We start from the raw sequence: 22,978 nt of genomic DNA, 5'->3' as shown, positions 1-22,978 counted from the left end.
AATTGGGAACGCATAATCGGTCTTCATATCTCAAAACACTATCTCTCCCTCAAGAGAAAGCCTTAGTGGCTTTTTTGGCAACCACTTTCTTCAATTTAACAAAAGTAGGATCACTATCTTGCTTGGCCTTAACATCCACCATAAGAGATGATTTAGAACCATTTTGGGCAATAACACCACCATCCTCGAAATCAACCAATCAAACACCCAAATGGACTAATCAATGAACATCCTAAACTAACTCTTTCTTATCATCCTTAACATGGGCAATACTATTCATGGAAAATCTACTAAGAGCGTCCACAATCACATTCGCCTATCCCGGGTATAGCACACTAATGTCATAATTGTCACGACCCAAAAACTGAGGTCATGATGGCACACATCTCAAAACCCAATCTGATGTGTAACCCTAAAAATAAAATTCATACAAGACTCCCAAAGGGGAAAGTGATTCCACGATTTAAATAAAAAGAAAAAAAAAACAATGAAGAAATTATCCCAAAACCTGGTGTCATAAGTATAAAGAGCATCTAATACAAGGTTCGAATCTGAAGATACAACATAAGTCTCTGAATGATACAAAAGACTGAAAAATAAAGATAGACTAGTGACGATCCGAATTCTGGGACCTCACCACTAATCTGAGAATTACACAATCCGCTAGAATATTAACTGCCACGTGGGGTACCCCGACTAGTATCTGCATCAAAAAGGGACACAGAAGTAGGGGTGAGTACAATTCACATGTACTCAGTAGGTTTTAGCTGACTGAGTATAAGGAATTAATCAAACCTATGAAATAAACTAAGGAACGCTTCCACCTGCATATAGAAAAATCCCACTTCGGCATCGGTGCCGCCAGTTTATATATATAGTGGCACGAATAAAGTATAATAACAACTCATAATCACAATTAATCAAATAATTCAAGCAGCACAAATGTCAATGCAATGCAATGCAATATGATGATGCAATGATGTGGTGGTACGGTGGAATCAAGACTGTCGCACAGCCTGTCGTATACACCTGCTGAGCTGTGCTACCAAGCAGGACCCATGGGGGTCTCACAGACCATATACCTCAATCACAATATCTCATTATCCTTGCCACCTCCTCGTGGTCAAGGGATCACAATGCATCCACTACCCTGCCGGAAAACTGCCTCGGTCAGGGACTCAAGATACAAAGGTTAGGATCACAATGCATCCACTACCCTGCCAGAAAACTGCCTCGGTCAGGGACTCAAGATACAAAGGTTGGGATCACAATGCATCCACTACCCTGCCGGAAAACTGCCTCGGTCAGGGACTCAAGATACAAAGGTTTAAAGGTGTTTCATTTTCTTTCTCAAAAAGAATTTCCATATTTCTCAACTTCCCAGGTTTCATGATATGATGAATGAGGATGAATGCATCAAAACACATATGCATGGAAGTAATAATCAACTCACATGTGGTATAAGGTTCAAAGTTCTCAAAACTTAACCTACACATGATATTCACCCTCAATAAATAGTAATGGGAAGAACACACTTTCATTTAAATATTCATCCCTTTCTCAACAATATTTCAATACTCAAGTATGCTCAAAACCCCCAACTCAATCTCTCAGGCGGCATCACAAGTCAAATAATATACTCAAGCCTCTCTCTTAGGCAAATCATAATTCACATGCTCTCAAAGCAAATAAGATAACAAATAAGGCCCCCACACGGGCTATGTAATACAAATAAACCCCGTCACGGCAACACATTAATAAATAAGCCTCCACACGGATATCACAATATATATAACATTCTCAACTCATACTACAACCCCATCCCAAAGTCTATAACATATGAATGATTAATTACCCCATCTCAATCTCAAAGAAAGATAGCCAAACCTACCTCAATTGCCGAAACCGCACTCGAATACCTCCACCGGACAAGTAACTCTTGAATTCAGCGCTCGGAATGACAACCCACTATCAACAATGAAACATACACGTCACAAGGAGTCCAATGACACCCATATTGATAGGTTTCGGAATCGGGGGTAAAATAGTCCAAAAAATAACTATTTTCGAAAAGGGTCAAATCTGTAAATTTATTGAACAATCCCATTCTATTGGTAATAAGGAACTCATGGTTGAAAAACCCAAAAAAATAGAGCTCAAAACGAGTTGGAAATCACAATTTTCCTTAAATTCGGATTAGGGAAGAAACAAGGATTTTTGGGGTTTGAAACTAAAATTTAAGAGTTAAAATCGTCAAAAACTTAATGAAAAAGGAAGGTTTTAGGTCAAAAATCACTTACCCAACACTTTGCCTCGAAAATCTCTTCTCAAATCACCTCAAGGAGTTCAAGAACTCAAACAAATGTTGAAAAATATTGAAATGAGAAGAAAGGGGCATTTTCTGCCCAAAAAGTTACTGTTCACGCGTGTTACTGTTCACGCGTGTTACTGTTCACGCGTGTTTTGTACAAATTTACGAAAATCACCCTCAAGGTCATTACAATATCCACCACTAAAAAGGATGTTCGTCCTCGAACATAAGATAAAATAAAGTACCTGGGGTCTCAAAAAGCTGAGGGTATCGAGCCTGCATATCAGACTCTAACTCCCAAGTCGCCTCCTCAGCAGGCCGATGCTGCCACTGCACCTTGACCGAAGCGACCTCCTTGGTCCTGAGTCTACGAAGCCGCCTATCTAGAATAACTGTCGGCTCCTCCTCATAAGTCAAATCCGGACTCAACTCTACCGCATCATAAGAAATCACATGAGACTCATCCGGTATGTACTTGCGAAGCATGGAAACATGAAACACCGGATGGACAGCTGACAATTTAGGGGGTAAGGCCAACTTATACGCCACTCCACCTACTCTCCTCAGGATTTCAAACGGGCCAACAAACCTTGGGCTAAGCTTGCCCTTCTTTTCGAACCTCATCACACCCTTCATGGGCGATATTTTAAGCCACACGCAATCACCCACCATGAACTCTAAGGGACGAACCCTCCTATCAGCATAACTCTTCTGACGACTCTGAGCTGTCAATAGTCGACCCTGAATCAAACGTACCCGCTCCACAGCATCCCTAAGTAAGTCAGTATCCAATGCATCAACCGCAACAGAATCAAACCATCCAATGGGTGATCGACACCTACGACCATACAATGCCTCAAATGGTGCCATTTGAATGCTGGAGTGATAACTGTTATTATAGGCAAACTCTGCTAAGGGCAAGTGTTGGTCCCATCGGGCACCAAAATCAATCACACAGGCCCTAAGCATATCCTCCAACACCTGAATAGTCCGTTCAGACTGACCATCGGTTTGGGGATGAAATGCTGAACTCATCTCTAGTCGCGTACCCAAACCACGCTGTAATGCCTTCCAAAAGTGAGAGGTGAACACTGAACCCCGATCCGATACAATAGAGATAGGCACCCCATGCAGCCTAACAATCTCACGAAGATAGATCCTAGCTAACTGATCCGCATTGTAGCTAGTCTTCACCGGAAGGAAATGGGCTGATTTGGTCAATCGATCCACAATCACCCAGACAGAGTCATACTTACCCAATGCCATGGGTAATCCAGACACGAAGTCCATAGTGATACGCTCCCATTTCCACTCAGGAATGGGCATCCTTTGCATAGGACCACCCGGTTTCTGATGCTCATACTTCACTTGTTGGCAATTTAGACACTTAGCCACAAAATCAATAATGTCTCTCTTCATGCCACACCACCAATAATGTTGTTTCAAGTCATGAAACATCTTTGCCACTCCCGGGTGAATCGAATACTTGGAACAATGAGCCTCCTCTAATATCATACGTACCCATTCACTAACCTTGGGCACACAAATGCGACCATTAATCCTCAAAACTCCTTCCTGATCAAGAGAGGCTGATTTTGCTTCACCACTCAACACTTTGTCTCGAATGGCCCTCAACTTTTCATCTTCAAACTGGTGTGTACGAATCTGGTCCATCAAAGTAGACCTAGCCTCCACAAATGCCAAAATACCATGATGTGTAGAAATATCCAGTCGGACCAACTGTCTAGCCAATGACTGAACCTCCAACGCCAAAGGCCTCTCCACAGCCTTAAGAAAGGCCAAACTACCCATGCTAGATGCTTTGCGACTCAGGGCATCCGCTACCACATTAGCTTTGCCCGGATGATAAAGTATGGTAATGTCATAGTCTTTCAATAACTCTAACCACCTACGCTGCCGCATGTTCAGATTCGGCTGAGAAAAGATATACTTAAGGCTACGGTGGTCAGTATAGACCTCGCAATGCACTCCATAGAGATAATGCCTCCACAACTTCAGAACAAACACCACTGCTGCTAACTCTAAGTCGTGGGTAGGATAGTTCTTCTCATGTACCTTCAACTGTCGAGAAGCATAAGCTATAACTCTACCTTTTTGCATCAATACACCACCCAAGCCGACTCCCGAAGCATCACAAAACACAATAAATGCCACGCCCTCCTCGGGTAAGGCTAGAATAGGTGCTGAAGTCAATAATTCCTTGAGCTTTTGAAAGCTCGCCTCACTCTCATCAGTCCACTGAAATGCCACGGTCTTTTGAGTTAGCCTAGTCAATGGGGCTGCAATAGAAGAGAATCCTTGAACAAACCGACGATAGTAGCCTGCCAACCCAATAAAACTCCGAATCTCGGTAACCGAAGTAGGCCTAACCCAATCACGAACCGCTGCAACTTTGGCTGGATCAACCATAATACCATCCTTGGTCACTATATGACCCAAGAATGTCACGGACTCAAGCCAAAACTCACATTTGGAGAATTTTGCATACAACTTCTCCTCTCTCAATCTCTGAAGGACTGTCCTCAGGTGCCTAACATGATCCGCCTCATTCTTGGAATAAACCAAGATGTCATCAATAAACACAATCACAAACGAGTCCAAATAAGGTCGAAATACCCGGTTCATCAACTCCATAAAAGCAGCCGGGGCATTAGTCAACCCGAAGGACATAACCACAAACTCATAATACCCATAACGAGTCCTGAATGCAGTCTTCGGGATATCAGATTCCCGAACTCTCAACTGATGGTAACCCGACCTCAAATCAATCTTTGAGAACACCGATGTACCTTGAAGCTGGTCAAATAAATCATCAATGTGAGGGAGAGGATACTTGTTCTTGATAGTGACTTTGTTCAACTGTCGATAGTCAATACACATCCTCATAGTACCATCTTTCTTCTTCACAAATAAAACCGGTGCACCCCACGGTGATACACTAGGTCTAATAAACCCTTTCTTCAACAAATCTTCCAATTGTTCTTTCAACTCTTTCAATTCTGCCGGAGCCATCCGATAAGAAGAAATAGAGATGGGTTTAGTGTCATGCTCCAAATCAATCACAAAATCGATATCACGGTCAGGAGGAACTCCCAGCAAGTCTGTAGGAAATACATCCAGAAACTCTCTCACCACCCTCGTAGTCTCTATATGAGATGACTCCGTGGTGAGATCACGTACATGAGCCAAATAAGACAAACAACCCTTATCCATCAAGCGACGAGCACGAATATAAGATATCACCCCCTTAGGATACGAACTCGGATTACCCTTCCATACTAAGCTAGGTAAACCGGGATAAGCTAAGGTCACGGTCTTTGCATAACAATCTAATATAGCATGATAAGGAGATAACTAGTCCATACCCAATATCACATCAAAATCAAGCATGTCTAGTAAAATCAAGTCTGCACGGGTCTCTCTACCCGAAAATATCACCAAACATCCCTTGTATACCCGATCCACTACTAAAGATTCACCTATTGGGGTAGAAATAGTAATAGGCACAATAAGGGACTCACTCACATAATCAATACCCACATCGAAATAAGTCGACACATAAGAATAGGTAGACCCTGGGTCAAATAATACTGACGTAAAATGATGGCAAACCAGAACAATACATGTAATAACCACATCAGAGGCCTCTGCCTCAAATTTACCTAGTATAGCATAGCATAATTAATGGTCACCCTTAGCCTGTGAACCACTACAACCACCACCTCGAGTACTCCATGAAGCACCTCAAACAACTAAAACTGGTGTATTGCAAACAACTTGTGACTCTGGCTAAATAGAAAAAGAATCACATATTTGCCCCTTATTCAAACTCACCATCACAAAACAACCTAAGTAAACTACTCCCAACTCATCATAGGAGGACCGACAGGTCTATGAGCAAGAACAGACCTCTATCACTTCTTAGCCATTCCCGCAATTATAAAAAGAAATAAGACATTCCATGTGCCTTCAAGATACCCAATTTTGAACAACCTGTCCTGACACTTGGTCAAAAAGATATAAGCCTTCTCAACAGTGATAACCTCAAACTTGGGAGACAATACCCTGACGAATCTCTCCAAATCTCTTTTGCTCCTAAGTAAACATAGCAACGCTAGAAGACATAGATGGAACCACAAATCTCAAAGGAATCCAAAGTGGGCTAATTAGATATCTAAAATTTGAAATCTAACTGTCAAAGTCTAACCGACCATCTTCCATACTTTGTTTTTGTTGCTCCACATCTTCATACTCATAATCAGGCTCGAATAGGCATCACTAAATCATCCTTAAGCAAGAGCCGATATTTCGAACCCGACAGTTACTTTTAATGCGGAAGGAATAGATCAGAGGTAAATAACACTTGATATGAATAAATCGCACGAAGGGAGTAAAAACAAAGAAATTCTCCTATTAAGTATCTTGTAGCCTCTCGAAGATAAGTACGGACGTCTACGTACCGATCCGCAAGACTCTACTAGACACCCTGCTCTTTAACTTATAAGACCGGTGAACCTAGTGCTCTGATACCAATTGTCACGACCCAAAAACTGAGGTCATGATGGCACACATCTCAAAACCCAATCTGATGTGTAACCCTAAAAATAAAATTCATACAAGACTCCCAAAGGGGAAAGTGATTCCACGATTTAAATAAAAAGAAAGAAAAACAATGAAGAAATTATCCCAAAACCTGGTGTCATAAGTATAAAGAGCATCTAATACAAGGTTCGAATCTGAAGATACAACATAAGTCTCTGAATGATACAAAAGACTGAAAAATAAAGATAGACTAGTGACGATCCGAATTCTGGGACCTCACCACTAATCTGAGAATTACACAATCCGCTAGAATATTAACTGCCACGTGGGGTACCCCGACTAGTATCTGCATCAAAAAGGGACACAGAAGTAGGGGTGAGTACAATTCACATGTACTCAGTAGGTTTTAGCTGACTGAGTATAAGGAATTAATCAAACCTATGAAATAAACTAAGGAACGCTTCCACCTGCATATAGAAAAATCCCACTTTGGCATCGGTGCCGCCAGTTTATATATATAGTGGCACGAATAAAGTATAATAACAACTCATAATCACAATTAATCAAATAATTCAAGCAGCACAAATGTCAATGCAATGCAATGCAATATGATGATGCAATGATGTGGTGGTACGGTGGAATCAAGACTGTCGCACAGCCTGTCGTATACACCTGCTGAGCTGTGCTACCAAGCAGGACCCATGGGGGTCTCACAGACCATATACCTCAATCACAATATCTCATTATCCTTGCCACCTCCTCGTGGTCAAGGGATCACAATGCATCCACTACCCTGCCGGAAAACTGCCTCGGTCAGGGACTCAAGATACAAAGGTTAGGATCACAATGCATCCACTACCCTGCCAGAAAACTGCCTCGGTCAGGGACTCAAGATACAAAGGTTGGGATCACAATGCATCCACTACCCTGCCGGAAAACTGCCTCGGTCAGGGACTCAAGATACAAAGGTTTAAAGGTGTTTCATTTTCTTTCTCAAAAAGAATTTCCATATTTCTCAACTTCCCAGGTTTCATGATATGATGAATGAGGATGAATGCATCAAAACACATATGCATGGAAGTAATAATCAACTCACATGTGGTATAAGGTTCAAAGTTCTCAAAACTTAACCTACACATGATATTCACCCTCAATAAATAGTAATGGGAAGAACACACTTTCATTTAAATATTCACCCCTTTCTCAACAATATTTCAATACTCAAGTATGCTCAAAACCCCCAACTCAATCTCTCAGGCGGCATCACAAGTCAAATAATATACTCAAGCCTCTCTCTTAGGCAAATCATAATTCACATGCTCTCAAAGCAAATAAGATAACAAATAAGGCCCCCACACGGGCTATGTAATACAAATAAACCCCGTCACGGCAACACATTAATAAATAAGCCTCCACACGGATATCACAATATATATAACATTCTCAACTCATACTACAACCCCATCCCAAAGTCTATAACATATGAATGATTAATTACCCCATCTCAATCTCAAAGAAAGATAGCCAAACCTACCTCAATTGCCGAAACCGCACTCGAATACCTCCACCGGACAAGTAACTCTCGAATTCAGCGCTCGGAATGACAACCCACTATCAACAATGAAACATACACGTCACAAGGAGTCCAATGACACCCATATTGATAGGTTTCGGAATCGGGGGTAAAATAGTCCAAAAATTAACTATTTTCGAAAAGGGTCAAATCTGTAAATTTATTGAACAATCCCATTCTATTGGTAATAAGGAACTCATGGTTGAAAAACCCAAAAAAATAGAGCTCAAAACGAGTTGGAAATCACAATTTTCCTTAAATTCGGATTAGGGAAGAAACAAGGATTTTTGGGGTTTGAAACTAAAATTTAAGAGTTAAAATCGTCGAAAACTTAATGAAAAAGGAAGGTTTTAGGTCAAAAATCACTTACCCAACACTTTGCCTCGAAAATCTCTTCTCAAATCACCTCAAGGAGTTCAAGAACTCAAACAAATGTTGAAAAATATTGAAATGAGAAGAAAGGGGCATTTTCTGCCCAAAAAGTTACTGTTCACGCGTGTTACTGTTCACGCGTGTTACTGTTCACGCGTGTTTTGTACAAATTTACGAAAATCACCCTCAAGGTCATTACAATAATCCTTCAACAATTCAAACTATCTCCTTTGTCGAAAATTCAATTCCTTTTGAGTGAACACATATTGAAAGCTCTTATGATCAGTGAATGAATCCACATGGACATCATATAGATAGTGTATCTACAACCTCAAGGCAAATACCACAACTGTTAGCTCCAAGTCATGGGTCAGAAAGTTTTTTCATGCACCTTGAGTTGCCTAGAAGCATAGGCTATCACTTTACCATTATGCATTAAAACACCACTAATATCAACTCATGAAGCATCATAATAAACAACAAACCCATCAGAACCTTTCGGTAAGGTCAACACTGGACCGGAGTTAAGCCTATCCTTTAACTCGTGTAAAGTCTTCTCACATGCCTCGGGCTATTAGAATTTCACCTTATTTTGAGTAAAAGTAGTCAAGGGTGAGGCAATGGAAAAGAAACCTTCCACAAATTATCTATAATAACCGACTAATCCCAAGAAACACCGAATATCAAAAGGAGATAATGGTCTAGGCCAATTCTTAATCGCTTTGAGCTCAACCAGAATCCACACTTACTAAATTTAGCAAATAACTGACGATCCTTGAGAATTTTCAAGACAATCATCAAATGATCGGATGCTCCTCCTCACTCTGATAATAGATCAAAATATCATCAATGAATACAATTATGAACATATCAAAAAATTGCTTGAATACCTTGTTCATCAAATCCATAAAACATGCAGGAGCATTTGTTAGTCCAAAAGACATAACTAAGAATTCAAAGTGACCATACCGAGTTTTAAAAGTCATCTTCAGAATGTCACACTCTATTACTCGGAGTTGGTGCTAACTCAATCAAAGATCTATCATTGAAAAGTAGCTTGCTCCTTGAAGTTGATCGAACAAGTCATTAATCGTTGGAATAGGATACTTATTATGTTACACCCCACACTCTTGAGCTTGGAATATCTCTTAAGCTTCTTAGAAGTTACTATGTGAGCTGGATAGTCTACAATGCTATTAAACAACTCCAAGGAAGGAAGAATACGATACCTATAGTAGGGAAGGTTGGAAATAGGGTTACGAAAAGTCAGAAGAAGCGGGAGGCAGAGTAAGGAGTCGTAGGACTCGACTTACCTGTGTAAGCTACTAAATTAGAAGTCCTACACACTTAAGCTACTTGAGTACACATCGAGCTTAAGTAGCAAGGAGTGCATAGGCTCTTGAAGTAAGACGAGATTATGAGCTCATGAAAGAGAAATAAGGAAATGACGCGCCTACTCAAAGAAAGTAGGTGATGCACCTACTTGGACTAGAAGATGATGCACCTACTTAGGGTCAAGTAGGTGATGCAGCAGCTTGGGGTGGACCCCACTACCACATGGCAGCATGTGATTGGCCATATGGGTTTAGGTGGCACCCTAAGAGGCTGCCACGTGTCCCCCTAAGGGGCTGGCACGTGGAAACTTCTAAATATGTGTATATATATGTGTTAAGTGACTCTTAGTAACATTTTTCATCCAAATCTCCAGCCAAAATAAAGGGAAAAAACGTGAAGAACACAAGGAACAAGGCAGCCACAATTTTGAGAAATTAAAGGTAAGTTCTTCAATTTTTCTCCATGAATTAATTATCTATGGTGTTTCTTAAAAACATGGAGATGTACATATGTATATTAAAATACCTATGGAACCATATCTTCAGCTTTACACCTAGAAGAGGATGAAAGAACAAGAGGAAAACGCTAGAGGGGCAAGGGGAGGAGCTACGGGTTTGGGGGCTGCCAAGGTAAGCCTCTGAGTTTCATTCCGCAAATTAATTATTTGAAGTGTTACAAGGTTATATAATATTATTTTATAACCAAAAATTCCAATTTGAGGCAGCGGAGAAAGGACATAAACAACCCGCTTAATTTTAGCACGTTTGGAAAAGTTCCGAGTTTAATTTGGCAGTTTTGGCCAATTTTGGGTAAGGTAAGGTTTTTCCTCTTAATTTGGAGTTTATGGTATTGTTAAGAAGTGTATTATATGTTGTTTAAGTGTCTGGAAATGTGAAAACATCATAGATATGATTGACATTCGAAATAAACTAAAATGGAGTCGCTATAGTTGAATTGTCGTCGAAGTAAAGTGTTGTGCTTGTGGTATACTACTGAAGGTGTGTGGTGGTTTTTTGCAGGGCCTAAATGTGTTCTAAAATGGGTGTGGGTGCTTCTGTTTTAATCCACATGACCCATCGTTTCATATAATTAAAGGTTCTACAAAATAAACACTAGACACCCTATTTTGGTATCGTAGCTCCGAATGAGTCATTTTTGAGTTTATGTTGTATATTGTTCATGTGAACTGCTTAAACATATGTTGCAGGTTGTTGTTGGTTGGATATAGGTATTAGGAGTGGAATTGGAAATCCGGATAGGGCACATTATAGGGGAGGTGTTGCCTGATTTTCATAAACTCTTTAACTAGTTAAGAAACTAATCGAGAAAGCAAGCGAAGGGTTGAGTTCTATGAATACTTATGTGTAGCCTAAGGTGATGGAAAGCCAAGGGTTGTTAATACTTGTATTTATTTTATGTTACTTAGGTTTAAAGGATGACGAGATGAACGGGATAAAGAGTAACCCCTAAGAGGTATATGAAGCTTCTCTTGGTATGTTTTTGGTATAGGTATGTAAAGCCTATATTTTCTCTTTATTTTGTCATGTCTTAGATATAAGCAGGATGTGATATGAGCTTTGGAGTTAATTCCATTCCCAGGTTCTGAATGTGACTTCAGGACCCTCATTTTTGAATGTTAAACTTTAAAGTAGTAAGCTACTATCTTCGAGTCTTCGATAGGTTAAATAATAACTGGAGGTATAGGCCTTTATCCTTAAGGGCTCTACGAGGACAGACATCTAGATCCTATAAGTTGTTTGGTAATATTGTGACACATGTCTATGGTTCCTGACGCTCTATACAGTCCTCCGTGACACCTAGCAGGTACTTCAATTACTTCTAAGTAACGGTTCACTTGATGACTTCATTGAGTCTCAGATAATAATTTAAATTGTGTTTGGTTTTTCACTACTCTACTCGTGCATACTATAACACTTCTTTCATCGACCCCGAGGCCGGGAATAGTAATCGTGCACAATTCTACTATATTGTTCATCACGCCCTCACTAGAGGGCCCGGTACATATATATATATATATGATGTTATGATGATGTGTTGTAATAAGGAGGTGATGTTACTATAGTTATGATTCACCGGATCCCTAATAGGGCCGGCTATATTAAAAATTTGAGTATGCATTATTTTACTTTTCCAGGTACAGGTTTTTGATTTGATATTTTATCCCCTGCTTCTCTATTTTAGATGTGCCTCTAGTCGTATTGTGTTATGTTTTACATACTCAGTACATATGTCGTACTGACCCCCTTTTCTTGGGGGCTGCATTTCTTACCCGCAGGTACAAATACAGGTTTTGGGAGTCCGTCAGCTTAGGATTCCATGCAGCTCATCTAGAAGAGGATCCATTGTATCGGAGCCTAGTTTTTGATACTAACCACTAATGTATAAAATTATTTGGTCTATTCAGGGGTAAGGCGGGGGCCCTGTCCTGCCATATGTTGTAATAATATTTAAGAGGTCTGCAGACATATATATGTGGGTTGTGTATATCAGTTTGATTCAGCTGGGTCTACATGTTGTATGGTATATGTTATTATGTTATGGCAGCCTTGTCGGCTTGCATACCCTTTCATGTTACAACACAAATGAAAAGGGCTACAGGTTTATAAAAATATTATCGCCCAATGGGGCTCTGTTATGTGATATTATTTTATTTACAGTTCAATTTGACCACAACTGATAGTTAGGCCGTGGCCTATGGGGTTGGGTCATGATAGAAGTGGTATTAGAGCAGTTCGTCCTTGGAGTATCTACAGACCGTGTCTAGTAGAGTCTTGATTATCGATGTGTTATGCGCTACATCTATAAACAATAAGCTACAGGACATTTAGGATGTTACCTTTCATTTACATCTGAGATTGTGCTATAGATCCGAGTCATAGGACAATTCCTTATACTAACCTTGGATCTTAACAGAAGGACGACACCAACAGAAGGAAGTAATTGACGACATGGGCAGTTACGAAGCACGTTGGCAAGAAAAAGAAAAGACCCAAAAGACATCTATTTTGTAAGGTATTGACATGTGATTGAAATGTAAAGTTGAAACCTAAAAGGAAAGCAGAGAGGAAGTGCAATAGATGCAGTTTGAAGTTGGACATACGAGGTAAGTCCAGTATTTTTATATTATTATTGACATTGAAATCCCTGTGTGGCTGTAATATGAGATGATATTGAAATCCCTATGCGGCTGTGATATGATACAAATATATATGTGTTGGCCCTGTGAGGCATTGTTGGTATTTTCTATGTGCAAGTTTGGGATAGTAAGGAGTGTAGAGGAAACTCTGCCAAAATTTTCCAAAACAAGAAAAAGGGAATAAAACATAGCTTTATAACATGTCTTGAAAATTGATACCAAGTACTCATATTATGCCAAATTAAAGCTGTGAAAAGCACTTTTCATGTTGTCGATAAGAGGTACCTTTCAGGTCGTCAATAAGGAATACCCTTTTTACTTGGGGAAGTTTATTTCAGAGAAACAGAAGTCTGTCTGAGCAGTACAGTTTAGACCACAGTATCTCCAGCCGTAATTATGCTGTAGAAAAAAAAACTCAGGTTGAAGGGTAAGATGTCTAGTAATTGATATTCAATCATTTTGAAAGTACCAAGCCCCCAACTCCTAATTGTAAATTAGATAAGTTGTTCATAACTCGAGATAAACTCAGAAGGAGACCAGATAGGTCAAGTATTAAAAGGAAATACTGTGATGTTTAAGGGATTCTAGTTTCTTCCGACAATGGTTGGAAAATGGTTTACTATGACAGTTTGTAGTTCTCCACCGACTAATTGGGGAAAGAACTTCTAAATAGAAGCACCTCAAAGAGATGTCAGAAACTGAATATGAATATGAATTTAAACGTGTGGTATAGCAGTACGGGGACAAAGTGAAACCGCTAATAAGGCGCACTTGGTAGATGCTAACTAAGTTAAAAGCCTGCGTGGAGTACACAGTAAGAGCATGGAGCTTAAGATATAAAGGAATGACGCGTGTACACAACATCGCCCCAAAAATAGTGGAACCTTTAAAGGACGAGGACGGCAAACTTAAGAAATAATTGGTGTAACCTATATTCACCCCAAGGAATAAAAGATATAGGTTGGGGTAAAGCTACTATTTCAAAAGAACCTTGAATAGTTATCGCCGGAATACTAGCATCGCCCAATTGAAATTGGAAATACTACAAGTAGTAATTAATTTTTGATAAAGATAAGTAGAATGTGGCCTCAAACGAGTAGTCCCATGGGTCCCATTACTCAAGTACTATTATACCCCGCACTTTTGAACCTTGAAAGTGTCCCTAATCATCTTGAAAGTAGCCATGAGACCCTTATTATCCACACATATCAAACAATTCTAAGGAAAGAAGATTGTGATACCTCGTGAGAAGGAAGGTTGGAAATGGAGTCATAAGAATCCGAAAGGAATTGGAGGCCAAGTAATGAGTTGTAGGACTCGATTTACCTATGTAAGCTACTAACTTGGAAGTCTTACATACTTAAGCTATTGGAGTACGTACCAAGCTTGTGAATCATGGATTACATAGGCTCTTAAAGTAAGACGAGATTACAAATCCATGAGGGAGGAAAAAAATTATGACATGGCAGCCTAGGAGAGTGACACGTGGCAGCACCTCAAGCAGGAAGGTGACCCACCTTCTTGGGGTAAAGTAGGTGACCCACCTGCTTAGGGGAGGTGGACCCCACTTCCATGTGGCAGCACCCCATTGGCCGCATGGTTGAGGTGGCCCAATAAGGGCTTGACACGTGTCACCCTTAGGGGATGACACGTGTCACTTCCTAAGGGACCATATATATGTATGTTAATGACTCTTAAGTCATTTGAAGTCTAAAAATCAGCCAAAGTATAGAGAGAAACGTGAGAGAAAGAGAGTACACAACGGCAGCCACAAATTAGAAGAAATTAAGGTAAGTTCTTCACTTTTCTTCTGTGAATTAATTATGCACGGTGTTCCCTAAGTACGTGGATATTTATATATGTGTTTTATGATGTTTATCGAAATGAAAAATTCAGCTTTACAATTGGAAATTTGGAAGAAAAAGAAGAGAAAAATGTTAAAGGGGCAAGGAAAGAGGGCTACGGGTTTGGCCCTTTTGGGGTAAGCCTCCGGGTTTCATTTCGTAAATTAATTATTTGAAGTGTACCTAAGTTTTATAATGGTTTTTAATAACATAAAATTTCAATTTGGGTCAGTGAATAAGTAATACAAACAGCCCGCTCAATTTCAGCGCGTTTGGAGAAGTTCTAAGTTGCGCTTTGACAATTTTGGCTAAATTCAGGTAAGGTAAGGATTCTCCTTTTATTTTGGAATTTATGGTATTGTTATGGAGTATATTATACACCTTTTGTGTGGATGTAAGTGTGTAAATATTATTGTAACATTGACGTTCAGAACAAATTAAATTGGAGTCGCTAGAAGTGAATTGTCTCGAAATAAAGTGTCGTTCTTGTGAGTTATTGATGAAGGGGTGTAATGTATTGTTGCAGGGACTAAATTCATTATAAAATGGGTGTGGATGCTTTTGGTTTCATCCACATGACCCCTCGCTTCGTATAATGAAAGGTGTTATAGAATAAAGACTAGACGCCCTATTTTGATATCATCTTTTTGAATGAGTCATTTGGAGTTTATGTTGTATATTGTTGGTGTGAATTGCTGAAGGTTGTTGTTGTTGGTTGGATTTAGGTCTTAGGGACCTAATTAGAAATTTGGATAGGGAACATTATAGGGGAAGTGCTGCCTAATTTTCGTCGACGCCTTAGCGAATAACAGAACTAGTTGGGGAAACGACTAAGGAAGTAGATTCCATTAACACTAAGGTGTAACCTAGGGTGATGTAAAGTTAAGAGGGGTTGATATTCATATTACCTTCATGTTGAATAGGTTCAAAGGACGGCGAGGCAAACAGGATAAGGAATAATTTAGACAAGGTATGTGAAGATTTCTTTTGGCATGTTTTTGGCATACGTATGTAAAGCTTATCTTGTTTCTTCTTTTGTCATGTATTCAAGTTAAGTAATGAATGATATGAGATTGAGGGTAAATCTACTCATAAATGCCAAACATATTTCACGGTCCTTATTTACTTCTTGATGAAAGCACTCTTAAAGTAATTGAACTAGGGCTTCTCAAGCCTTCCATACGTTAGGAAGTGATGAGTATGCTTTATATACTCAGTACATATATCGTACTGACCCCCCGTTCCCTGGGGGGCTACGTTTCATGCCTGCAGGTATAGATGTTCACTCTAGAGATCCATCAGCTTAAGAGTTCCTCTCAGCTATGTCGGAAGTTCTTCACTGTTCTAGAGCCTAATTTTTTATACTGGACACTTAATGTATATATTTGTACATTAAGGGGTACGGCAGGAGACCTGTCCCGCCATATGTTGTTGTTACTATTCCTAGAGGTCTGTAGACATATGGATGTGGGATGTTTGTGAGTTCGTTCCGATTATGCCTATACGGCATTTTGTGAATATAGTTATATTACAGCAGCCTTGTCAGCTTGCATGCCCTTATGTGCTATGAAAAGAGTGAAAGAGGCCGCACGTGCATGAAAAAGCTTTAACTCATTGGGGTTTTTGAGAGTAGTATCACCTTGTTCATAGTTCAGTATGACTACAACTGATAGGTAGGTATACGGGGGTCCAGGTCGGACCCTAGTCGCGACCTACGGGGTTGGGTCGTGACAAGTATGGAGTAATAGATGAGGTGTCACACTATATATGAAAAGGTTCTCGTTGTTTCATAATTTAGCCAAGATTTTGTACGCGGATAACCAGGTTGTAAAATATACAAGAAGACGGGGACTTGATGCAGTACCAAGTAGATAGGAGAAAGAGATTGGATGAAATTGAGACTGGAAATAAATACATATAGCAAGGTATAAGCAGATACAGGTATAAGTACCCTCTAAAGAGGGAAGCAAGTGAGAAAACTGCAAGGGTAAGATAGAGGCAATTGATGGAGCAATATGCTTGAGACGGACGCGTAAACTATAGTAAGATCCCTTGCTGAACCAAGTTAGAAAGATCTAGAAGACACCGGTAATTGGATAGAAGTCATAATGGTATGTAAGACAGCGTTAAAACGTTTTGACAAGACCCTAAATGATATAACACTAGAAGGTGGGTGCGTATAAAAGCAAAAGAATTTACCAATGAAAGGATATCGAACAACTCAAGGGATACTATGAAGGATAATGATAGCAAGCTAGATCAAAATCCATATGTTGGCTGTAGAGTTGGTCGCAAATGATATTTCGATAGATAAATAACCAAGGAAAAGAAATAGCAAGACTGTTATGGTAGGAGATAAGATGAGCAAGGAGTAAATAAGGAAATATAGAGAGGGGCGATAAGGTATTTCTTCCACTCTCTCATATTCTCGTAAAGGTAAAGAATGACATGAGAATGTGTCAAGAAGGTTACAAGGAGGGGTAAGGAAATATTGTAAAATAATTTAAATAAGACGGGTAGAACTAGCTGGTTACTACAGGATGGCGAGTTCATATGCCAAACTTCTTTGGGACTATACCAACTAAGGATAGATGGAACTCAAAGTAGCTCTAAAGGTCACTATATGAATGAACTTTAGCGCTACGCAGTAGCCAACCCCAATGAATGGGTGCGTACAAAAAGGGGTGAATACAATAGGAGGAGTTAAACCAAAATGACCGAAAAAGGGCATGGTGATGGTGGAACTAAAGATCTACCCTTATACCAGTTGCAAGTTAATAGAGGAAATGGAAAGGAAACACATAAAGACTAGTTAGACGACGCTAAGATAAATTTTAGGCTAAGTTAAGTGCCCCGCACATTATTGCAAGGATTACCATGAAATATGACATGACGACTTCCCAAGGAGGTCACCCATCCCATTATTACCCTCGCCCAAGCATGCTTAACTTCTAAATTCTGGTGGAATTTAGTGCGATAGTGAGGGTGTGGTCACGCGAGATAGAAGAATCTGAACTAGCAGTGGAGAAACGACATGAGATTATATTCCTAGAGTACTATAAGTTACGTTGAGGTTATTGTAAAAAGGACTTAAGCAAGACAAGAAGGATTAGCAAAGTGCTAACTGACGACGCACTCGAATGCCACAGTTCTTCAACATAGTTAATGAGAGGCAAACCACAGAATGGCTATATGGTCCAGTGGGCGAGGGAATTTAGATACCACTTGGCAACCAACTCTTAGGGCAAAAAAAACCAAAAGGTAAGGGTACCAGTTAATATAATTTATGGAAGATAGGAAGTAATACGTGAGGTCGAAAATCCCACAATATGACCAAGGCTACAAGACTCACTTCGCACTCTAGCGCCAGATGACTCTGGAGGGAATATTACTTGTGGATTATCGATATTAGCCCCTACTCTATCAATCAAAGGCTACCTACTCAGCCGAGAAGGTGAAAAATTATAGGGTAAAAGTGTAGTAGGACCTTACGGAGTTTCCATAGCTATTATCCCAGAAAAAGGAGGCCGAGTTATAATTAACTACCGAGGATCAGTCCATGAAGAAACTGGGAAGATAGATAAGTCTTCATACACTACTTTACCCTCAAACCTGATGAACAGGCTAAAGCGTACCACTTAAATGATAGAAGATATGTCATGAGCTAGTGTTGTTAACTTTGAAGATAGCTGGGATGATTATCTATCACTTATCAAGTTGCCTACAATAATAATTACTACTCCAGTGTCCTAATGGCCCCGTACAAGATGAGTAAAGTAAGACGTGTAAGTCTCCTATTGGATGGGTCGATGTTAAAACGACTAAGCTAAAAAGACCATGACATGATTAAGCAAGCTATTGACTAACAGCCCAGAGTCAGCAAAAATGATATACAGATAATCGCCATCAACATACAGAGTTCAAATTGATGATTGGATGTTCATAACAAGGTCACCTAGAAAAGGAAACTTAACCCAAAATACATTAGATGGTATCAAGTTGCTCGTAAGATGAGCACAGTGATCGGTAAGTTGAGCTTACCATCTTATTTGGAAACTATACGCCCAACCCATAATATAAGAATGCTTCACAAGGGTACTGGCAAACCACCTGGGATATGTTCCATATATGATGTCCAGAAAATAAAATCCTATGACAAAACACCTATCGCCATCTTAGATCGGTAAACAAGAAGATTGTAGACTAAAATACATGCCTTCCATCAAGATACTATGGAAAAAAACCAAAACTCAAAAAGGGGATGACCTGAGAAATTGAAGAGGACATAAAAAAAAGTATTCGAACCTATTCCCGATGTCTACAGGTAACCCTAACTCCTGAAACTCGTATATTAATTACTTGGATGAAAATATGTGTGATCACAACAGAAAACAATCTCCCTACAATCGGTATAAAGTCTTGAGGGAAGTTTTATTTAACATTCGGGGATGAATTTTCTAAAGGGGGGAAAGATGTTACACCCCACACACTTGAGCTTGGAATGTCTCTTAAGCTTCTTAAAAGATACTATGTGAGCCGGATAGTCTACAACGCTATTAAACAACTCCAAGGAAGGGAGAATGTGATACCCCATAGTAGGGAAAGTTGGAAATAGGGTTATGAGAAGTCGGAAGAAGCGGGAGGCTAAGTAAGGAGTCGTAGGACTCAACTTACCTACGTAAGCTACTAAATTAGAAGTCCTACACACTTAATATATTTGAGTACACATCGAGCTTAAGTATCAAGGAGTGCATCGACTCTTGAAGTAAGACGAGATTACGAGCTCACGAAAAAGAAATAAGGAAACGACGTGCCTACTCAAAGCATGTAGGTGATGCACCTACTTGGACCAGAAGGTGATGCACCTACTTAGGGTTAAGTAGGTGACATAGCAGCTTGGGGTAGACCCCACTGCCATATGGCAGCATGTGATTGGCCACATGGGTTGAGGTGGTACCCTAGGAGGCTACATATCACCCTAGGGGGATGCCACATGGCACCTTCTAAAGAGGTGTATATATATGTGTTAAGTGACTCTTAGTCAAGTTTTTCATCCAAATCTCCAGCCAAAATAAAGGGAAAAACGTGAAGAACACAAGGAACAAGGCAGCCACAATTTTGAGAAATTAAAGGTAAGTTCTTTAATTTTTCTCCATGAATTAATTATCTACGGAGTTCCTAAACAACATGAAGATGTATATATGTATATTAAGATACCTATGGAACCATATCTTCAGCTTTACACCTAGAAAAGGGTGAAAGAACAAGAGGAAAATATTAGAGGGGTAAAGGGAGGAGCTACGGGTTTGGGGGCTGCCAAGGTAAGCCTCCGAGTTTCATTCCATGAATTAATTATTTTATGTGTTCCAAGGTTATATAATAGTGTTTTATAACCAAAAATTCCAATTTAGGGCAGCGGAGAAGGGACATAAACAGCCCACTTAATTTCAGCACGTTTGGAAAAGTTTTGAGTTGCAATTTGGCAGTTTTGGCCAATTTTGGGTAAGGTAAGGTTTCTTCTCCTAATTTGGAGTTTATGGTATTTTTAAGAAGTGTAATATATGTTGTTTAAGTGTCTGTAAATGTGAAAACATCATAGAGATGCTTTACTTTCGAAATAAACTAAAATGGAGTCGCTATAGTTGAATTGTCATCGAAGTAAAGTATTGTGCTTGTGGTATACAGCTGCAAGTGTGTGGTCATTTGTTGTAGGGCCTAAATGTGTTCTAAAATGGGTGTGGGTTCTGCTGGTTGAATCCACATGACTCCTCGTTTCGTATAATTAAAGGTTCTACAAAATAAAGGCTAGACACCCTATTTTGGTATCGTAGCTCCGAATGAGTCATTTGGAGTTTATGTTGTTTATTGTTCATATGAACTACTTAAACATATGTTGCAGGTTATTGTTGGTTGGATTTAGGTATTAGGAGTAGAATTGTAAATTCGGATAGGGCACATTATAAGAGAGGTGCTGCCCGATTTTCGTAAACTCTTTAACTAGTTAAGAAACTAGTCGAGAAAGCAAGCGAAGGGTTGAGTTCTACGAATACATATGTGTATCCTAAGGTGTTGGAAAGCCAAGGGTTGTTAATACTCGTATTTCTTTTATGTTACTTAGGTTTAAAGGATGACGAGATGAACGGGATAAAGAGTAACCCCTAAGAGGTATGTGAAGCTTCTCTTGGTATGTTTTTGGTATAGGTATCTAAAGCCTATCTTTTCTCTTTCTTTTGCCATGTCTTAGATGTAAGCAGGATGTGATATGATCTTTGGGGGTAATTCCACTCCCAGGTTTTGAATGTGACTTCAGGACCCTCAATCACTTTTGAATGTTAAACTTTAAAGTAGTAAGCTACTATCTTCGAGTCTTCGATAGGTTAAATAATAACTGGAGGTATCTATCCTTAAGGGCTCCACGAGGGCAGACGTCTGGATCCTATAAGCTGTTTGGCAACATTGTGACACATGTCTATGGTTCCTGACGCTCCATACAGTCCTCTGTGACACCTAGCAGGTACTTTAATTCTTTCCAAGTGACGGTTCACTTGATGACTTCATTGAGTCTCAGATAATGATTTAAATTGTGTTTGATTTCTCACTACTCTACTCGTGCATACTGTAACACTTCTTTCATCAACCCCGGGGCGGGGAATAGTAATCATGCACAATTCCACTGTATTTTTCATCATGCCCTCACTAGAGGGCTCGGTACGTATGTATATATATATGATGATATGATGATGTGTTGTAATAAGGAGGTGATGTTACTACAGTTATGATTCACCGGATCCCTGATAAGGCTGGCTATATTAAAAATTTGAGCATGCATGATTTTAATTTTCCAGGTATAAGTTTCTGATTTGATATTTTATCCCCTGCTTCTCTTTTTCAAATGTGCCTCTAGTCGTATTGTGTTATGTTTTACATACTCAGTACATATGTCGTACTGATCCCCTTTACTCAGGGGGCTACGTTTCTTGCCCGCAGGTACATATATAGATTTTAGGAGTCCGTTAGCTTAGGATTCTACACAGCTCTGCTAGAATAGGCTCCAATGTATCAGAGCCTAGTTTTTGATACTGACCACTAATGTATAAAATTATTTGGTCTATTCAGGAGTATAGCGGGGGCCCTGTCCCGCCATATATTGTTGTAATATTTTAGACCGAGTATCTCTCCATAGAGATAGGTTGAGCATCAGGGAGAAAATCAATATTGAAGTCTATTTCCCTTTTGGGAGGGATACCTAGGAGATCATCGTGGAAAACTTCAAGAAACTCATTAACAATCAAAACTGACTCAAAAGTAGGAGCTTTAAAATTTGTATATCTAACCTGGACTAGGTGATAAATGCAACCTTTGGAAATCATTTTTCAACCTTTAAGGCACAAAATGAATTGACATTTAAATACGGAATTACTACATTTCCATTCGAGGACTTGCCCATTTGGAAACTAAAACTTGACCACATGGGTCCTAAATATATAAAAGCATAGCACAAATGAAGCCAATAAATATTGAAAATAACATCAAAATCGGTCATATCAAGAACTACAAGATCAACTAATTTAATTTTATTGAAAACTGAAACTGGATAATTTTTATAGACTCTTTTAGCCATAACTAAATCACCAATAGGAGTATAGATCGAAAAAGGCTCTAACAAGATCTTGGGAATAACAAAGAATTTGATATCAATATAAGGAGTAAAAAATGATAGAGTATCACTCGGATCTAATAATGCATAAATATCAAAGTCAAAGACTTTCAACATACTAGTCACCACATCGGGCAAATCCACTAACACCTAACTAGTCTAATGG

The sequence above is a fragment of the Solanum dulcamara genome, chromosome 10 (genome assembly GCF_947179165.1).
Source record: "Solanum dulcamara chromosome 10, daSolDulc1.2, whole genome shotgun sequence".
Classification (NCBI taxonomy): domain Eukaryota; kingdom Viridiplantae; phylum Streptophyta; class Magnoliopsida; order Solanales; family Solanaceae; genus Solanum; species Solanum dulcamara.
Note: the sequence above shows the minus strand (reverse complement) of the source record.